Source organism: Monodelphis domestica, chromosome 1 (assembly GCF_027887165.1).
Source record: "Monodelphis domestica isolate mMonDom1 chromosome 1, mMonDom1.pri, whole genome shotgun sequence".
NCBI lineage: Eukaryota > Metazoa > Chordata > Mammalia > Didelphimorphia > Didelphidae > Monodelphis > Monodelphis domestica.
The window spans coordinates 517,885,994-517,903,908 of NC_077227.1; the positions used below are offsets into that span (position 1 = coordinate 517,885,994).

Consider the following 17,915-nt stretch of genomic DNA (forward strand, 5'->3'; position numbering starts at 1 on the left):
TTTCCAATTGGTTTTAGATTTGGTTTTCCATGTACCATTACTAATCATTATTTTTATTGCCTTGTGATCTGAGAAGGCTGCATTCATTATTTCTGCTTTTTTGCATTTGTGTGCTATGTTTCTGTGACCTAATGTATGGTCAATTTTTGTGAATGTGCCATGTGGTGCTGAGAAGAAGGTGTATTCCTTTTTATCCCTATTTATTTTTCTCCATATGTCTATTAATTCTAATTTTTCTAAGATTTCATTCACTTCTTTTACCTCTTTCTTATTTATTTTTTGATTTGATTTATCTAAATTTGATAATGGTTGGTTTAAGTCTCCCACTAGTATGGTTTTATTGTCTATTTCTTCCTTCAATTCTCCTAGTTTCTCCATTAGAAATTTGGGTGCTATATTATTTGGTGCATACATGTTGATTAATGATATTTCCTCATTGTCTAGAGTCCCTTTTAACAAAATATAATTACCTTCCCTATCCCTTTTGATCAGGTCTATTTTTGCATTGGCTTTATCAGATATCATGGTTACCACTCCTGCCTTCTTTCTATCAGTTGAGGCCCAGAAGGTCTTACTCCATCCTTTAATTCTGACCTTGTGGGTGTCAACCCGCCTCATGTGTGTTTCTTGAAGACAACATATGGTAGGGTTTTGGATTCTAATCCATTCTGCTATTCGTCTACGTTTTATGGGTGAGTTCATCCCATTCACGTTCAAAGTTATGATTGTCATTTGTGGACTCCCTGGCATTTTGATTGCCTTCCCTAATTCTAACCTTTTCTTCTTCGGCTCTACCTTTTAGTCCAGTGATTTACTTTGAATCAGTCCCCCTTGTCCCCTCCCTTGATGTTTCCCTTTTTAGTCCCTCCCTTTTTGTTCCCTCCCCCTCCCCCCTCTCTTTCCCTCCCTTTTTGTTCTCCCTCTCCCCCTCCCCCCCTTGGTTTTCCCTTCTCCTTACCCTTGTTGGGTAAGATAGAATTCAAGATCCCAATGGATCTGGATGTTTTTCCCTCTCAGAGTTGATTTCCCTGAGATTGAGGTTTAAGTAAACCCCCCCCCCCTCTTCCTCTCCTTCTTATAGGAGTTTTCTTCCCCTCCCCTTCCCCTGTGAATCTTTGTGTGAGAACCATTATTCTATTTGGTCTTTCTTTACCCCCTATTTATACATTACATTTTCCCCACATATTAGTATACATAGGTTGATATAAATGTAGTCCTTATAGAAGAGAGTTTGAGTAAAAGAAGAAGATAACATTTTTCCCCTTTCCTTAATATTTACCTTTTCAGGTATTCCTTGCTCTTTGATTTTCGGTATCAAACTTTCCACAGAGCTCTGGTCTTTTCTTTGCAAAAAGTTGGAAGTCTTCTATTTTGTTGAATGCCCATACTTTCCCTTGGAAGTATATAGTCAGTTTTGCTGGGTAGCTGATTCTTGGTTGGAGACCCAGCTCTCTGGCCTTTCTGAAGATCATGTTCCATGCCTTACGATCATTCAGAGTAGAACTTGCAAGGTCTTGGGTGACCCTGATTGGCATTCCTTTATATCTAAATTGTCTTTTTCTGGCTTCCTGTAGGATTTTTTCTTTTGTTTGATAGCTTTGGAATTTGGCAATTACATTCCTGGGAGTTGTCTTTTGGGGGTTTAGTGTAGAAGGTGTTCTGTGAGCTCTGTCAGTGGATGTATTGCCCCCTTGTTCTAGAATCTCTGGGCAATTTTCTTTGATTATATCTTGTATCACCATGTCCAGTTTGGTGTTTATTTCTGGCTTATCTGGGAGTCCAATTATTCTTAAATTATCCCTTCTCCCCCTATTTTCCAGATCTATCACCTTGTCGGTGAGATATTTTATGTTCTCTTCTAATTTCTTGGTATTTTGGCTTTGCTTTATTGATTCTTGCTCTTTTACACGATCATTGTCTTCCAGCTGCCTGATTCTGGCCTTTAAAGCCTGGTTTTCTTTTACAGTTTGGTCAAACTGGTTTTGTAGATGCGTGAATTTCTTTTGCATTATTTCCAACTTTTCCTCCCAGAAGGCTTCCATCTTTTTGGTCATTTCTGATTCAAATTCTTCATAGGTTTGTGGAGAGTTTCCATTTCCTTTGGAAGGTTTTGGAGCATTTTCTTTTATATTATCTTCTGTCTGCTCTGTATTTTGTATTTTGGCTCCATAAAATGTGTCCAAAGTCGCCCCTTTCTTCTTATTTTTCTTGGTATTTTGGGGCTTCTGTGGTTCTGTGGAGTTTGCCATTTCTGAATGTGGAGGATTAGTTTTTCTTGTCTCTGTCTGGTGTTCAGAGGCAGTCCTGGGCAGATAGTTCTATGAGCTTTCCCTGGGTTAAACTGAATATGCCTCACTGGAACTGGAATGGAAGGGTCGGACCACGAGGCCACACTCTCCCCCTGGCTCGATTTCCAGAAGTTGCCTTCAGAATCGCTGGCCGTGAGGCTGTTTCGTCGGCCTGCGGGGGGATGGGCTGCCGCTTCCCCAAGCTCCGAGAGCACAGACTTTCACTGAGACTTGGATAGCAGGATCCAGCCCGTGAGGCTGTCTTGCCCGCCCTGAGGGTTGCTGTTGTTTTGATCAGCTCTCTGCAGCGGAGGCCCCAGGCAGTAACTTTCACCCGGACCAACGGGCTCTCTGCAGCGGAAGCCCCAGGCAGTAACTTTCACCCGGACTGGGACTTGGGTAGAAGACCCTGAGGGTTGTTGTTCCTCAGACCCTGCTCTCTGAGCCCGGCGCGGCTGCCGCTTCCGGGAGCCTTGGACTCTGCGCTCCTACCCCTGAGGTCCGAGGGATCTCGGGTTCTGGCTTTTAAGGGGAGCCGTACCTTTTGAACCGGGTCCAGGTCCAGGAGGAGGGTTCCCAGGGTCTGTGCTGTTGATCGTTTTGAATTTCGGCGCCTTAGGAGCTTCTAGTTTGAGATCGGTCGGGAAGGGTTTTCCGGAGATCTGAACTTCAGCTTTCTCTAAGCCGCCATCTTAACCGGAAGTCCCCCTTAGAGTTTTAACCATGCTTGGTAGCATCATTACTCCTCAGATAAGCTCTATGGCTTTTGATTACAGGGAAAACAAAAGATACTTAGTTGAAGGTAAACAAACAAACAAACTCTCAACTAAGAGTTTTGGAAGAGTATTTTTACTTCTCCTCCTCCCTAGGTTCAAAAACACCAGGGAGAACAATAGGGTGTTTTAATATGGAATACAGGCTCCACTTGATATTTGGGTCAGAAAACTCAAGAGAATAATTACCAAAATTTCTGGCTTCAAATCCAGTTCCCTGCTACTCCCCGCCTCCCCCCCCCCCCAATTATTCTGGGTTTTAGGATGTAGAGGGTGGCATGGAAGACCCTTGTGCAGTCTACACACTCAGTTCCTACCCTCTCAGCCCGGAGTGTGAAAACCCCCATGGTCAGCCTAAAAATTTGCTTGGAAGTTAGGAGAAGGTGGGCAGTGCATAAGGGACTGCTCTGCTACTCACTGAACTGTTGGTCTAAAAGCCTCCTCAGCTGCAAGTTGGAACTTCAAGTGACTATCCTGCACTTGAGAACCATGTGGGGGTGGGGAGGGGTATAACCGCAATCAAATGCAGGGGGGTAGTACTGGCCACTCAGCTATTAGCAATATAGGGGAAATATATACTTTACCTTCTCCTCAGAGACTGGTGGAACTAGTTGTGGGAGGCAGTGGGGGAGCAGCAAGCAGTGAGGGCACAGTGCACCACTTCCCAGATCTTGTGGTAGGTAGATCCTCACCACCAGGAAAACTCCCTATCTTTACTCAAAGGCTATCTTAAAAGAAGATCAAGAATTCTGATCCTTTGTGGTCACCAACAATGTAAGATTAATATTAATATTCAATAACTCCAACTATTATATTTTTAAATGTATTAATAATCACTTGATGTAAAAGAAATAAAAGACAAAAAGTAAAAAGCCTGAGTAAAGAGTTTTCCCAGCCTCATTTGCACAAAAAGAGAGAGAGGTAGGTTCACACACAAACTTTATCTCCAATACATAAGGATATAATGTGAGAAAGAAAATGGGATGCTGGGAATTGGAGTCCTGGGGAGAAGATTCTAATTTAACAGCTGGTTCCAAGGTAGAAAAGAGGCATGGATTAGGCAATTGGGGTTAAGTGACTTGTCCAGGATCACATAACTAGGAAGTGTTTGAGACCAAATTTGAATCCAGAATCTCTCATCTTCAGATCTGTCTCTTCATCCACTGAGCCATCTAACCGCTTCTAAAAGTAATAAGGTTTTAAGAGGTCAGAGACTAATTAGATCTAGATTATCTTTTTAAAATTTTGTACATCTGTCTCAAAAGTCAGCCTTCCCAGGCCTACATCTATGGTAACTCCAGAATATCTCTTCAGCATAAAATATTGAAAGCAAATACTTCTGATTCAATGTAATTAATTCCAATATAGCCTCTTTAGGATTTATGGAGATAGAGAGACAATGTTAAAATGTCACAACTCACAAAGTATTTAAAAATCATTGCTCTATAGATTTCAAATATATATGTGTATGTGTGTGTGTATACACATATATATTACTGCTAATTTTGACAAAGCAGACTAATATACATTATAAAGTAGAACACCAGAAAATAATCAATGGAATAAACACATCCTTAATTTAATGATTTCATTTTTTATGTGACTGATTTGAGAAATAAAACTTCTCAGACCAAAGGGATTAAAGGAGATTACTTACTTTATAAAAAATATTTGTCAATTTAGATAATTTTCTTGAACTCCAACATCTTTTAATATATATATATATATGACAAAGGACTTGCCCTCATAATTGTAAGAGTTAAAAGAACATTAAAAGCTCGATCTGCAAGCATATGTGGAATAATCTTTCTATTTTTACATTTTGCCAATCTCACTTTATCCCTCAAAGCTACACTGCCCCATGCCTCTGCCACCTATTCTACCATAGGTTGGTCAGAGTATTTCTGGGATCAGCTTGAAAAGTATCTAAACGACTATAACAGGGCCAAAGGTATTATAAGATAGCTAAGGATGTGAAAAAAGATTATAGTCATATTTGATTAGTCAGAAACCAAATTCAAGTCTTTATAGATATCATCCAATAGAGCACAATGGGCAGCACAGATTAGTGGCAGATGCCATTATCTCTGGAATCCCATGTCTGACAACACAAGTATGAATTTAGGAAATAATTTAAAAACCTTCATTATGGAAATGAATAGTTCATCTGTAACTTGAAGGATTGAGTCCTAGGATACTCCTAAAGGCTCTTTCCATCTTTAGATATATGATCCTATGATCTATTCCTCAATGATTAACAAATTTTCCTCTGATGATACCTTCTATATACCAGTTATTACAATGACCCCCTAGGAAGTTTAAGGTAAGGGTTAGTCATCATTCAAATGCTATTCCTCCTTTCCCTTGCCTTAACCTATATCCCATTCCCTTAATACAACTCTCCTCCCTCATGTCCTATTCTATTTATCTACTTCTTCCACAGTGCTCTCTGAAATGACTGCTCCAAAAGCAACAAACATTCATCTTAAATCTTTTCCTTTTCCACTCCTTTTTGATGATACAACATTTCTGGCCTTTTTCTGCACTGACAACATTTTTATGCATTTTTCCTAATTCACTGGGACAAGGTGGTGAAATTGGAATATTCTTTGTTCCTTTCATGTCATATCCATGTTCTCCCTTTACCATTATAACTCATCTCCAGTTCTTTTTTTGAGATTCATTCAATCAATACACCACTAAATCAAAATTTTAGTAACTGTTAACTAATCATCAGGACATTCTCCTTTTTACCTCATTGAGTTCAGTGCCTGACTCACAGTCTCTTTCCTCCTTAACTCCTGGCTACAAACTCTGACTATTTTTGTTCAGTTGTTTTTCAGTCACGTTCAATTCTTCTGATTCCATTTGGGATTTTCTCAGACTAGGGTATAGGCAAGGAAAACAGTAACCATACCTCTCCTTATATTACACCACTTTGGAGGAACTAGAAACTTATAGGACACCACCACCCCACCCTCACAGACTAGCTCTGAAAAGAATGGGACAAAAAAAACATTTGACAGTGCCTCCCTCCAACCTGGGAATAGATTGCATTTTAATATAAAATTAAAAATCAGGAAAAGCTGGAAAAATGAGTAAGCAACAAAAAAATAACCTGACCATAAAAAGATTGGTGACAGAGATGATCAAAACACAAACTGAGAAGAGGACACTGAAAAATGGCAACATACAAAGCCTCAAAGAAAAATGTGTATTGATCTTAACCTACCACCACCCCCCAAACTCACAAAAGAGCTCAAAAAAGATTTTAAAGATCAAATAAGATGTTGTGTAATTAGAATCTTCTCCCCATGATTCCAATTCCCAACATCTCACTTTCCTTCTCCCATTATGTCCTTATGTTTTGGAGATAAAGTTTGTGTGTGACCCCACCTCTCTCTCTCTGCGTGAATGCTGCTAGGAAAACTCTTTTCTCAGGTTTTATTTTTGGTCTTTTATTTCCTCTACTTCAAGTGATTTTTAATAAATCTTATAAAATATAATACTTGGATATTAATTTTTGGATTATTGGATATTAGATATTAATTTTATTGGATTATTGGATATTAATTTTAATCTTATACTACTATCAATTCTAAGACAGAAGATATGGGTTTTTTAAAAAAAAAAAAACCTTGTTCCTCTTTACCTAGTGGGTTATAATTGGGTGAATGTCAGCTCTTGGAATTGAACAAATACAAATAAAGAAGATAGTAAAATGTTAGAAATCCCTAGGTGCTAATCAAATTCTTAAAGGTTTTTGACTGCAATAAACAAGAGGAAGCCTAACTCTAAGCCCAGAACTAGCCTGACTTTTAAAATAAGAGAAACTCTTTGTTGTTCTGTTTTACTGTTTAGCTCTGGATTGCTGATTAAAGCAGAATTCCAATGTTTTGACACACCACCACATTGTTAACACGATAGGGAAGATTTGATTATGGGAGAACAAATCCAAAAACGGGAAATTGACACACCAAAAAAAACTCAGATCTTGGTTCTCAAGATGTCTTTTGTGGTTGAATTCTTTTATTTGATGTGGTTCCTCCTTTCTCCTGTGCCAAATAGTATAATGTGGAAAAGTGATGAAGCTGCAGAGAAAAGAAGAAAGAGAAAAGTGGACTATTTAGTTACAAGAGAAAAATGAAAGAGTTTGGGATCAAAGACAAAAATACCTATCTCTCCAGCTGGAAGGGAAAAAAAAAAGACTCACTTTCTCTTCCCAGACTTAGCCAAGAGCTTCACAGCTGTCTCACATATAACCTAAGCCAAAGGAAATAGCAACGTGGAATACAGGGCTAGCCTTTAGATAGAAAGAGACATGGCAGAGTTTCTTTAGACTGAAGAGCACCAGCAAAGTAGAGTATACCTTCCTTCTTCAAATATAATAAGACGGAATGCATTTTAACATTGGCCAAGTCTGGAGAACTGAAATCTAAAAGTGAAAAAAAAAGTTCATGCAGATGTAAGTTTGTATTTTCAAATCTAGACAGATCTTCTGTCATGTGGTTTATGACTACCCAGAAAGATATTTTCTGATATTTAAAATTGTCTTGTTTTATTTTTCAGTGTGAAAAGAGCACGTGTGACTCATCTTAATATTTTTAAGGATCAATAGTGATTTTCAAAACTGTTGATTGGGGTAGTGTTTCACTTAACACATTAGGTAGAAAGTAGTAGGTTATGTCCCCAGCTTCATTAAGAGTCATATGACTAGAGTTATTAGAGACTCTTGGAGTTATAATACCACTGTATAGATCTCCTATGTCCTACAAAATTCCTCATCTTCATGTCATTCTTCAGTGAAAATGACTGATATCTACACTTTTACTGCTGATGGCAACATTTCTTGATGTAGAATTGGTTGTTTTTTTCTCATCCAACATTCTGTGCAACATTTTCTTCTGAATAGCTTTCATACTCTTGTTTTCTGTGGCACAGTCAAATCTTGTTACCTCAGTGTTATTGTTCATTTACCCTCCTTCCCCCATCCACTGTCCTAGACCTTATGGATATAAGTACTTAAGTACTTACTATTTGTTGCCTTGTATTATAGTTATTTGTGTATTCTTTACCTATTCAGATATCATGAACTCCTGAAGACAAGAACTCTATTACTTGTCTGGCTATCTCGCTGATTCAACAAAATGATTTACCCATCATAGACAGTAATCAGTGAATGTTTGAATGACCACATTACCAATTTACTACCTCATCCAAAACTCTGTTAGTCCTGACTACCTCCCTCCTGCTCTAATCAACTTGGGACCAGTGTGCTCTGAATTTTTCAGCTGCATTTTTAAGGCTGATTTTCCTTCTTGCATCTTTTAACTGGAACTTCTCTCACTCTAGACTACCTACTATTGTGTATCCCTAGCTTTGTCTTAGCTCTCAGAATCTCAGTTCCTTGTTGAGTCTTTATAATCTGCAGCAGCATATATTCCTAGAACTGATAGCCAGAATCATTGGTGTCTCTTTGTCTTCTACGATATAATCATTTCACACATTCAGCCACTTTTTTCTTCCAAAAACAAAGAAATTAAAAAGTGACTGGTTGCTTTATAAGAGGAAGATCTAGGGAAAAAAAACACTGAATTCAGAAGACTTGAATTTAAATTCTGGCTTTGACATTTGCTAGTTGTATGACTATATCACCTAATTTGTCTGAATCTCAGTTTCCTCATTTTTACTGGAATGATATTAATCATAATGAATCAATGAAAATATTTTTAAGCTCTTATCATATCCCAAGTTATTTTACATAGCACTTTTAAGTTTTACCTAAAATTCCTCACAATCATCCCTACATAGCTGCAATTCTATTAATGTTCCACTTTGCCTTGTTATGGTTTAGTCTCCAAAACTCTTCTAAAGAGTATAGTATCTTATGAATACTACCAAACCTGAAGTAAAGACTTGGTGATCGACTCATTGTGTATACTTCTTGGCCAAGGTTCAGTATAGCTAAGTTTACAAAAGCTTGTCATCAAATTGGCCAATATTAAGGTTATTTTTTGCAATGAACAGAATTATATTTTCTCTCCCTCCCACATCCTTTCCCTCCATTGAAAAAAAGAAAAATCCCCATCTTAGCCACCCTCCCTCCAAAAAAAATCATTTTGGAGCCTGACTTCATTACCCTCTGTTAGGAGGTGGGTAGTGTGTGTATCAACAATCCTCTGGAATTGTGGTAGATTATTGTGTTGATTGAGTTCTTAAGTCTCTCAAAAAAAGGGGGGATTATCACTACAATATCATCTACTGGTAATATATTTCATTCAATCATTTTTTAAGTATTTACCATGAGCCATTGCCAAGGTTAGAAAGGCAAAAATGAAACAACCTCTTCTCTTAACAAAGAAGGAAAGAGGAAGGGTGGAAGGGGAGAGACAGATACTAAAGAGTCAAGGATAACTCCACAGTTGTGAACCTAGAAGTCTAGAAAAATGTCAATGCCCTTAACAGAAATAGAGAAATTCAGAAGGGGGTTAGGTTTGGAAGGAAACATGATGAATTCTGTTTTGAACATGATGAGTTTGAACTGTGGCTAGAAAAGGACATCTGGAGATTTTTTTTTTGGACTTTCCAGTGTTTATCAAGGATCCTTTGAGAAAATGTGGCTGTCCTATGGTGTTTCAGGGATCTAGTAGAATTTCACAGCATAAAACTTGTACTATGAATATAGGTCTATAGCAAAGAGTGAGAATGGGATTAGCATAACAGAAAGGACCCAGTATCAATTGGCTATATTACTTGGTTTCTAATCACTTAATGTGCACCAAACCAAATCAGTTGGATTTTTCAATTAACTAATGATGAGGGAATTTTCCATTCAATTTGAAGAAACTTCCACATAGTCTTGGAAGTTCTGTAAAGCCCAGGTTTCCTTCTAAGTGAAGAAACTTAACTTTCTTTGCCTTTTTTAAAAAATTTCCTTGGATAAGGGAAGGCTGTTTTGAGCAACAAGACAGACTTTTCAATGAGTTCAAACTATGGGTACCTCTGAAGAGTCTGCCCTAAATTTTTTTTTCCATTTTCCCTCTTGTGTTGGCAAAGACATGCACATATGCCCTAGCGTGCCAGAGTGGGTTGCTCCATTCCACCCCTCCAGCCTGCCTGAGAACAGTGTTCACATACCCCACCCTTCTGTTCAAAAGCCCAATGCAAACACTTCCTCCTTCTGGTATCTGGAGTAGTGAGGGGGCTAACAGACAGATTGATCATGCATTTAGATCTTGTGATCTCTAAAAGGTTCACCAATGCTACATACTATCTCAATTCATGATCTCAACTCTGAGGGGTTCAATTATCACTTCGGTACAGGTGATTCCCAGATCTTTATATTTGTACCTCCTTTCTCCAGTATTTCACATCACCAACTCCCTTTTGTAAATTTTAAACTGGATATTTCATAAGGATCTCAAACTCAATATGTCCAAAACAGAGGGCAGCTGGATAGCTCAGTGGATTGAGAACCAGGCCTAGAGACGGGCAGTCCTAGGTTCAAATCTGGCCTCAGACACTTCCCAGCTGTGTGACCCTGGGCAAGTCACTTGACCCCCATTGCCTAGCCCTTACCACTCTTCTGCCTTGGAGCCAATACACAGTATTGACTCCAAGAAGGAAGGTAAAGGTTAAAAAAAAATCAATATGTCCAAAATAGAACTCATTATCTTTCCCTCCAAGTCTTTCTTAGCTTTCTCAATTATCCCTACTCACAACCTCAAATGTTATTCTTGACTCCTTTTCCCTATTCATCCCATAGGTCCAATCTATTTCCAAGTCTTGTCATTTCTACCTTCAATATATCTGTTCTTTATGTCCCCTTTTCTTCACTGACACAACCACCACCCTGGGGCAGCACCTCATGTTTGGACTGTTGTAATAGCATTCTAAGTGGTCTCTTTGACTTAAGTCTTTCTCCACTCAGCTGCCAAGGTGATCTTCCTAAATTACAGGTATGAGCACATCACTCACTCTCCTACTCAACAAATTCCAGTGACTACATACTTAATACCTTTAGGATAAAGTATAAACCCTTCTTTTTAGCTTTTAAAGTTAATCACTGTGACCCTAGGCAAGCCACTTAACCCCAATTGCCTATCCCTTATCACTCTTATACCCTAGAACTAATACTTAGTATCAATTCTAAGGCAGAAGGTAAATGGTTTTTAAAAAATAAATATTCATCATAACTGCCCCATACCTATATTTCCTGTCTTATTATAAATTACTCCCTTTCCTATATTCAATACTTCAGCCAAATTAGCCTCTTCTCTCTTACTTACACATGGCATACCATCCCCTTGCTCCTTACCCCAGTGACTAGAAGAATGTCAGTGCCTTTAACAGAATTAAAGACATTTAGCAACAGGGTCAGATTTGGGGAAAGGAGAAAGTTCCATTTTGAACTTGTTGAGTTTCAAATGTCTCAACATCTATTTTGATATGTCTAATCAGTAGTTGATGGTATTCACCTGAAGCTCAAGAGAGATTGGACCTGCTTATATAGCTCTCTGAGTCATTTATATTATGATAATTAAACCCATGCAAGTTTTTTAGATCACTGAGAGAGAATATAGAAAGGGACAAGAGTCTAGGACAGAACTTGAAGTGGACATGATACAAATTAGCCTGGACTGAAGTAATGACCATGTGAATAGACAGAAGAAATTATATGCAAAGGTAAATAATGGAATTCTGAATTCTCTTAGCTTAATTCTCATTGTCTCTTAACTTCAGTAGTCCTTTGTTCAAGACTCTCAATTTTTTATTCTCAACATTTCAGCCAATCTCATATTACCAATTATTGATAGAATTTCTCTTTCATTTTTTAATTCAGTACATTTTTATTTTTAAATAAAACTTGATCATCATGCAACAAAAATTTCAATTATTTAGACTTTAAATTGTTTCACATTTTTCTATTTGTCCAGTGTCCTATCACCTGCCCCAACTTCAACTCAAACATAATATATAAATGAAAGCCTGATTCTTCTTTACCACCCAAGCAAGCTCCTCTTTGCAGCTTTTCTTTTAATTAATGACATCAGCATCTCTAAAATCCCATGCTCAAAATTTCTGAATCATCATCTCTGACTGTACTTTCTCTATCACATGAAATTATTTACCAATTGTCATTGAATTTTCCATCAAAATATCTTTAGGACCCAACCCTTCTCCACTTCCACTACTTTTATTCTATCCATCCTCTCTTTATCTCAGCCTGGATGACACATTTGCCCCTTTAAAAATTTTGAGGGTTTTTTATATCTTTTGGTTTTTACATCACCAGAATCTCTTTCATTGTTCTCTCCACACCATCTTTCAGAGATTTGTCCCATATAATGAATAATATTTTTTTAAACTAAGAAGAAAAAGAGGAGGAGAAATAAAAAAAAATCAATTTATAAATCAAGAAAACCTAAAAAAATATGTTTCACACACTTGTGGATCTCCCACTTTTGCAAAATATAGCATGGGGTGGGTTTTTCATGAACAGACATGATTGTTTTTTGTTGCATTTTTTAATTGTTTCTAATTCTTTCAATTTATATTGGTTTAAGTAATTTTGTATATTGTCACAGTTGCCTCTTAAGTGATGTCTCTTCTTTCCTCTCCCTGACCTCTATAATCTGTCCTATTTTTCTCATTTCTTGTACTAAAGGTACATATAATTAATATTATTTTTTCTACAGTAACATAAGTTATATATATACATATATATAACTTGCTATAATATCAATGCATACCCAAAAGCTTTAAACTATGGGAACCTGCCATTTATTGATAAAATGTTATGGGACTGTGTTTAATGTTTGTGTCTGATTCTAGGAAATGGGATAAAAAACAAGGAGAACAGACTTAACCTGAATAGTGCAAAAAAAAGCACACAGGAAATACTAATGTGGACTCGAAGTTGTGATGCTTGACATATGTTAAGTCGTAGGACTTCCTTGTATCTACACTCTTTGTGAAGTACTCAGACAAGTACCAAATTTTGAATATCTTGCTGGCTCCCTATATCCCTGAGAATGACGCTTCCCTATCAAAATAGAATTCTGGTTTGTTTGTTTTTTTCTTTTCCTTCTTATAGTATGGCAACTTCCTGTAGTCTTGGCTGCAAAGGGGTAAGTGAAATATTACTACATTCTGTCCTACAGACTTGTGGGATAGAAATTACTTTAAATTGGACCTATACAAGGGCCTATTTTGAATTTTTTTTCTTTATGTTATTGGTTGTGTTTTTCTCTACTTTTGCTAATTGACTCATACGCCCCCATAACTCAACATTGTATCCTGAGCTGAACTGGATGTTTTTTAATACCCATTTCAGGGGGGATTATATTTTAATAAAAATCCAAGATTTTTATTTTTTGTTTGAGAAAGATCTTTAAGGAAGAAGCTTGCTAACTCCTAAATCCAGAGAATGAACTGTTGCAAAAAGATGCCAGAAAATCCACACTACATCAAGAAGATCCAGAACGAACCTTGGGTGTGGTTGATTGAACTGAAGTTTTATTGAACATTTATTTGTAATTGTACACTTTAATGCCAATGGGACTGCCCCTAATTTGGCTTTCTGTCAATGTGCCTAGCAACGTATTGTTTTTGCTTTCTTTCTTTTCTATTCCTCCCTCACTACTCTAATTTCCTCTTAGAAAATTGAATATTGTATACATCTATAGCTAGAAGTGCTTTAGGATTACAAGATGATTATGTTAAATGATCAATGGGGAGACTATTCTCCCAATGATCATCAAGGGGGATTGTGAATCTCAAAACTACTCAGACTCTACTTCAGAAGATTTGATTACGCTAGTCCCCATTTTTAACAATGGAGATACAATCAGGAATGTATTGAGAACTTTTAAAATTACTCCACCCTACTCAGACAGTGCCTTAGGAAGATAAAGTTGAAAACTTCTGACTTAACAATGAAAAGTCCCTAACTCATACTTATAGTGAAGCTAAAACTTTAAGCCGGGTCCATTTTTAGATCTAATACAAAAAGGTGCTCAGTACCTATAAAGGTTAAATTAGTACCTAAAAGGTCAAGCAACTTACAAAAGGCAAGCTTAACAAAAGAGATGTGAAATACTCAGTAGATTTAATCTAACCAGAGAAGGTGAGAACAAAAGGAGATGAGAACTAAGAATGGGCAGTCCTGGGAAAAAGCATCTACTGTGATTGGTAGACGTGAAAATTTAGAGAAGGTGACATAAAGAGAAAATTTCTTTAAAAGGAAGGGACTTATTGAGTTGGAGTTAGTTTTTGGATTAGAATTTAGTTGGAGTTGGAGTTCTGAGATTTGGAGCTTGCTTGAAGACAATCCTGTGGTGAGTGATAAATACTGATTTGTTCTCCCTTAGTCTCAGTCCTAGGCCATTTGGCCTAGGCCCTTTCTACTTTTTTCTCTTTCTCTCTCTCTCCTTTCCTTATTTCCTTTATCTATATTAATTAAAATCTCCAAAAACCCAGCTGACTTGGGGATTTTCATATTTGGGGATTTTCCCATGGCAATCACTTAATTTTAGATTTTAAATCAAGACACTAAAAATTATCTTTACAGTTTGGCTGAAACCTTTACAGTTTTGGCAATTCACAGTCTTTGCAAACCAATTTTCATCGGTTACACCTGCTTTTCTTCCCAAAACATTGCTTTTGTAAACTTTCCACCTCAAAAACCTGCAGTCTACAGTTAGATCATCTTAATTATTCAATTCAACAATTCAACATGGAGAACCCCTCATAACATATTTAGGTATTCCAGTTTTATATATTTTTATGCTAATCTTTCACTATTTCCCAACACAAATCTTCTGTTTAAGTCAGAGTGTTCTTTGTATATTCTTCTCCTCCTACCCTCACACCAATCTTTTTTTTTTCTTGGTTCAACTTTATTAATTTTGCATCTGTTTATGTATACTTCTTTGTTCTCTGGATTCTTCTGTATATTATTTCTTTTTTTAATAATATTTTATTTGATCATTTCCAAGCATTATTCATTAAAGACAAAGATCATTTTCTTTTCCTCCCCCCTCACCCCCAGTAGCCGACGCGTGATTCCACTGGGTATCACATATGTCTTGATTGGAACCCATTTCCCCTGTTGTTGGAATTTGCATTATAGTGTTCATTTAGAGTCTCTCCTCTGTCATGTCCCCTCAACCACGCTCGGTGTTTCTACTCCCATAGTTTATCCTCTGCTTATGAATAGTGTTTTTCTCCTAGATCCCTGCAGATTATTCAGGGACATTACACCACCCCTAATGGAGAAGTCCATTACATTCGATTATACCACAGTGTATTAGTCTCTGTGTGCAATGCTCTCCTGGTTCTGCTCCTCTCGCTCTGCATCACTTCCTGGAGGTTGTTCCAGTCTCCATGGAATTCCTCCACTTTATTATTCCTTTTAGCACAATAGTATTCCATCACCAACATATACCACGATTTGCTCAGCCATTCCCCAATTGATGGGCATCCCCTCGTTTTCCAGTTTTTGGCCACCACAAAGAGCGCAGCAATGAATATTTTTGTACAAGTCTTTTTGTCCATTATCTCTTTGGGGTACAGACCCAGCAGTGCTATGACTGGATCAAAGGGCAGACAGTCTTTTATCACCTTTTGGGCATAGTTCCAAATTGCCCTCCAGAATGGTTGGATCAGTTCACAACTCCACCAGCAATGAATTAATGTCCCTACTTTGCCACATCCCCTCCAGCATTCATTACTTTCCTTTGCTATCATGTTAGTCAATCTGCTAGGTGTGAGGTGATACCTCAGAGTTGTTTTGATTTGCATCTCTCTGATTATAAGAGATTTAGAACACTTCATCATGTGCTTATTAATAGTTTTGATTTCTTTATCTGAGAACTGCCCATCCATGTCCCTTGCCCATTTATCAATTGGAGAATGGCTTGATTTTTTGTACAATTGATTTAGCTCTTTATAAATTTGAGTAATTAAACCTTTGTCAGAGGTTTCTATGAAGATTTTTTCCCAGTTTGTTGTTTTCCTTCTGATTGTAGTTACATTGGTTTTGTTTGTACTAAAGCTTTTTTATTTGATGTAGTCAAAATTATTTATTTTACATTTTGTGATTCTTTCTATGTCTTGCTTGGTTTTAAAGTCTTTGCCCTCCCAAAGGTCTGACATGTATACTATTCTGTGTTTACCCAATTTACTTATGGTTTCCTTCTTTATGTTTAAGTCACTCACCCATTTTGAATTTATCTTGGTGTAGGGTGTGAGGTGTTGATCTATTCCTAGTCTCTCCCACACTGTCTTCCAATTTTCCCAGCAGTTTTTATCGAATAGTGGATTTTTGTCCCAAAAGCTGGGATCTTTGGGTTTATCATATACTGTCTTGCTGAGGTCGCTTTCCCCCAGTCTATTCCACTGATCTTCCTTTCTGTCTCTTAACCAGTACCAAATTGTTTTGATGACTGCTGCTTTGTAATATAGTTTAAGGTCTGGGACTGCAAGACCCCCATCATATGTGTTTTTTTTTTCATTATTTCCCTGGATATCCTTGATCTTTTGTTATTCCAGATGAATTTTGTTATGTTTTTTTCTAAATCAGTAAAGAAATATTTTGGGAGTTCAATGGGTATGACACTAAATAGATAAATAAGTTAGGGTAGGATGGTCATTTTTATTATATTGGCTCGTCCTATCCATGAGCAGTTAATGTTTTTCCAATTGCTCAAGTCTAGTTTTAGTTGTGTGGAGAGTGTTTTGTAGTTGTGTTCATATAGTTCCTGTGTTTGTCTCGGGAGATAGATTCCTAGGTATTTTATTTTGGCTAAGGTGATTTTGAATGGGATTTCTCTTTCTAGTTTTTGCTGCTGAACTATGTTGGAGATGTATAGAAAAGCTGATGACTTATGTGGGTTTATTTTGTATCCTGCAATTTTGCTAAAGTTGTTGATTATTTCAATTAGCTTTTTGATTGAATCTCTAGAATTCTTTAAGTAGACCATCATGTCATCTGCAAAGAGTGATAACTTGGTGTCTTCCTTGCCTATTTTGATGCCTTCAATTTCTTTTTCTTCTCTAATTGCTACTGCTAGTGTTTCTAGTACAATGTCAAATAGTAGAGGTGATAATGGGCATCCTTGTTTCACTCCTGATCTTATTGGGAATGCATCTAGTTTATCCCCATTGCAGATGATATTAGCTGATGGTTTTAGATATATACTCTTTATTATTTTTAGGAATAACCCTTCTATTCCTATGCTTTCTAATGTTTTTAATAGGAATGGGTATTGTATTTTATCAAAGGCTTTTTCTGTGTCTCTTGAGATAATCATGTGGTTCTTGCTGATTTGTTTGTTGATGTGATCAATTATATGGATAGTTTTCCTAATGTTGAACCAGCCCTGTATCCCTGGGATAAATCCTACTTGATCATTGTAAACCTTAAAATTTCTTAGACTTATGAATGTTGGAAATTTCCCCATTGGGAAATTTCATACTTGATAAATTTCCTACTGATAGTAAGAACTCTATTGGAATGTGAAAACCCTTGGCATGGGAGGATCCTTCTCCTCCCTACTTAAGACTACTTTAGGACAGAAACCTTTTGCTAAACAATGGAAAGGGCTTTGACCTATGCTTAAGCATAGAACAGGAAGTTCTTTGAGTCATGATTGATTTTAGAATTGATACAATAGAGATACTTGGAATGACAGAACCAGGTCTTGGAACTTACAATCTTCACCCTACTCAGTCTAAAGGATTTAGGAAGGGATGCAGCATTGATCAAGATTTAATTATTTGAGAATATGACCTACAACAGACATGTGCAAAGGAAACAGACCTCTGGGAGGTCCTGGGTTAAGTTAGAGCC

The 17,915-nt window shown here is 37.2% G+C and overlaps 1 protein-coding gene across 8 annotated transcripts in view; it reads left to right on the top strand.

Moving 5' to 3' along the window:
- The window catches only part of BABAM2 (BRISC and BRCA1 A complex member 2), a 604,603-nt gene that overhangs the window by 432,573 nt on the left and 154,115 nt on the right, over positions 1 to 17,915 (top strand). The gene's annotated exons all lie outside the window — the stretch shown is intronic.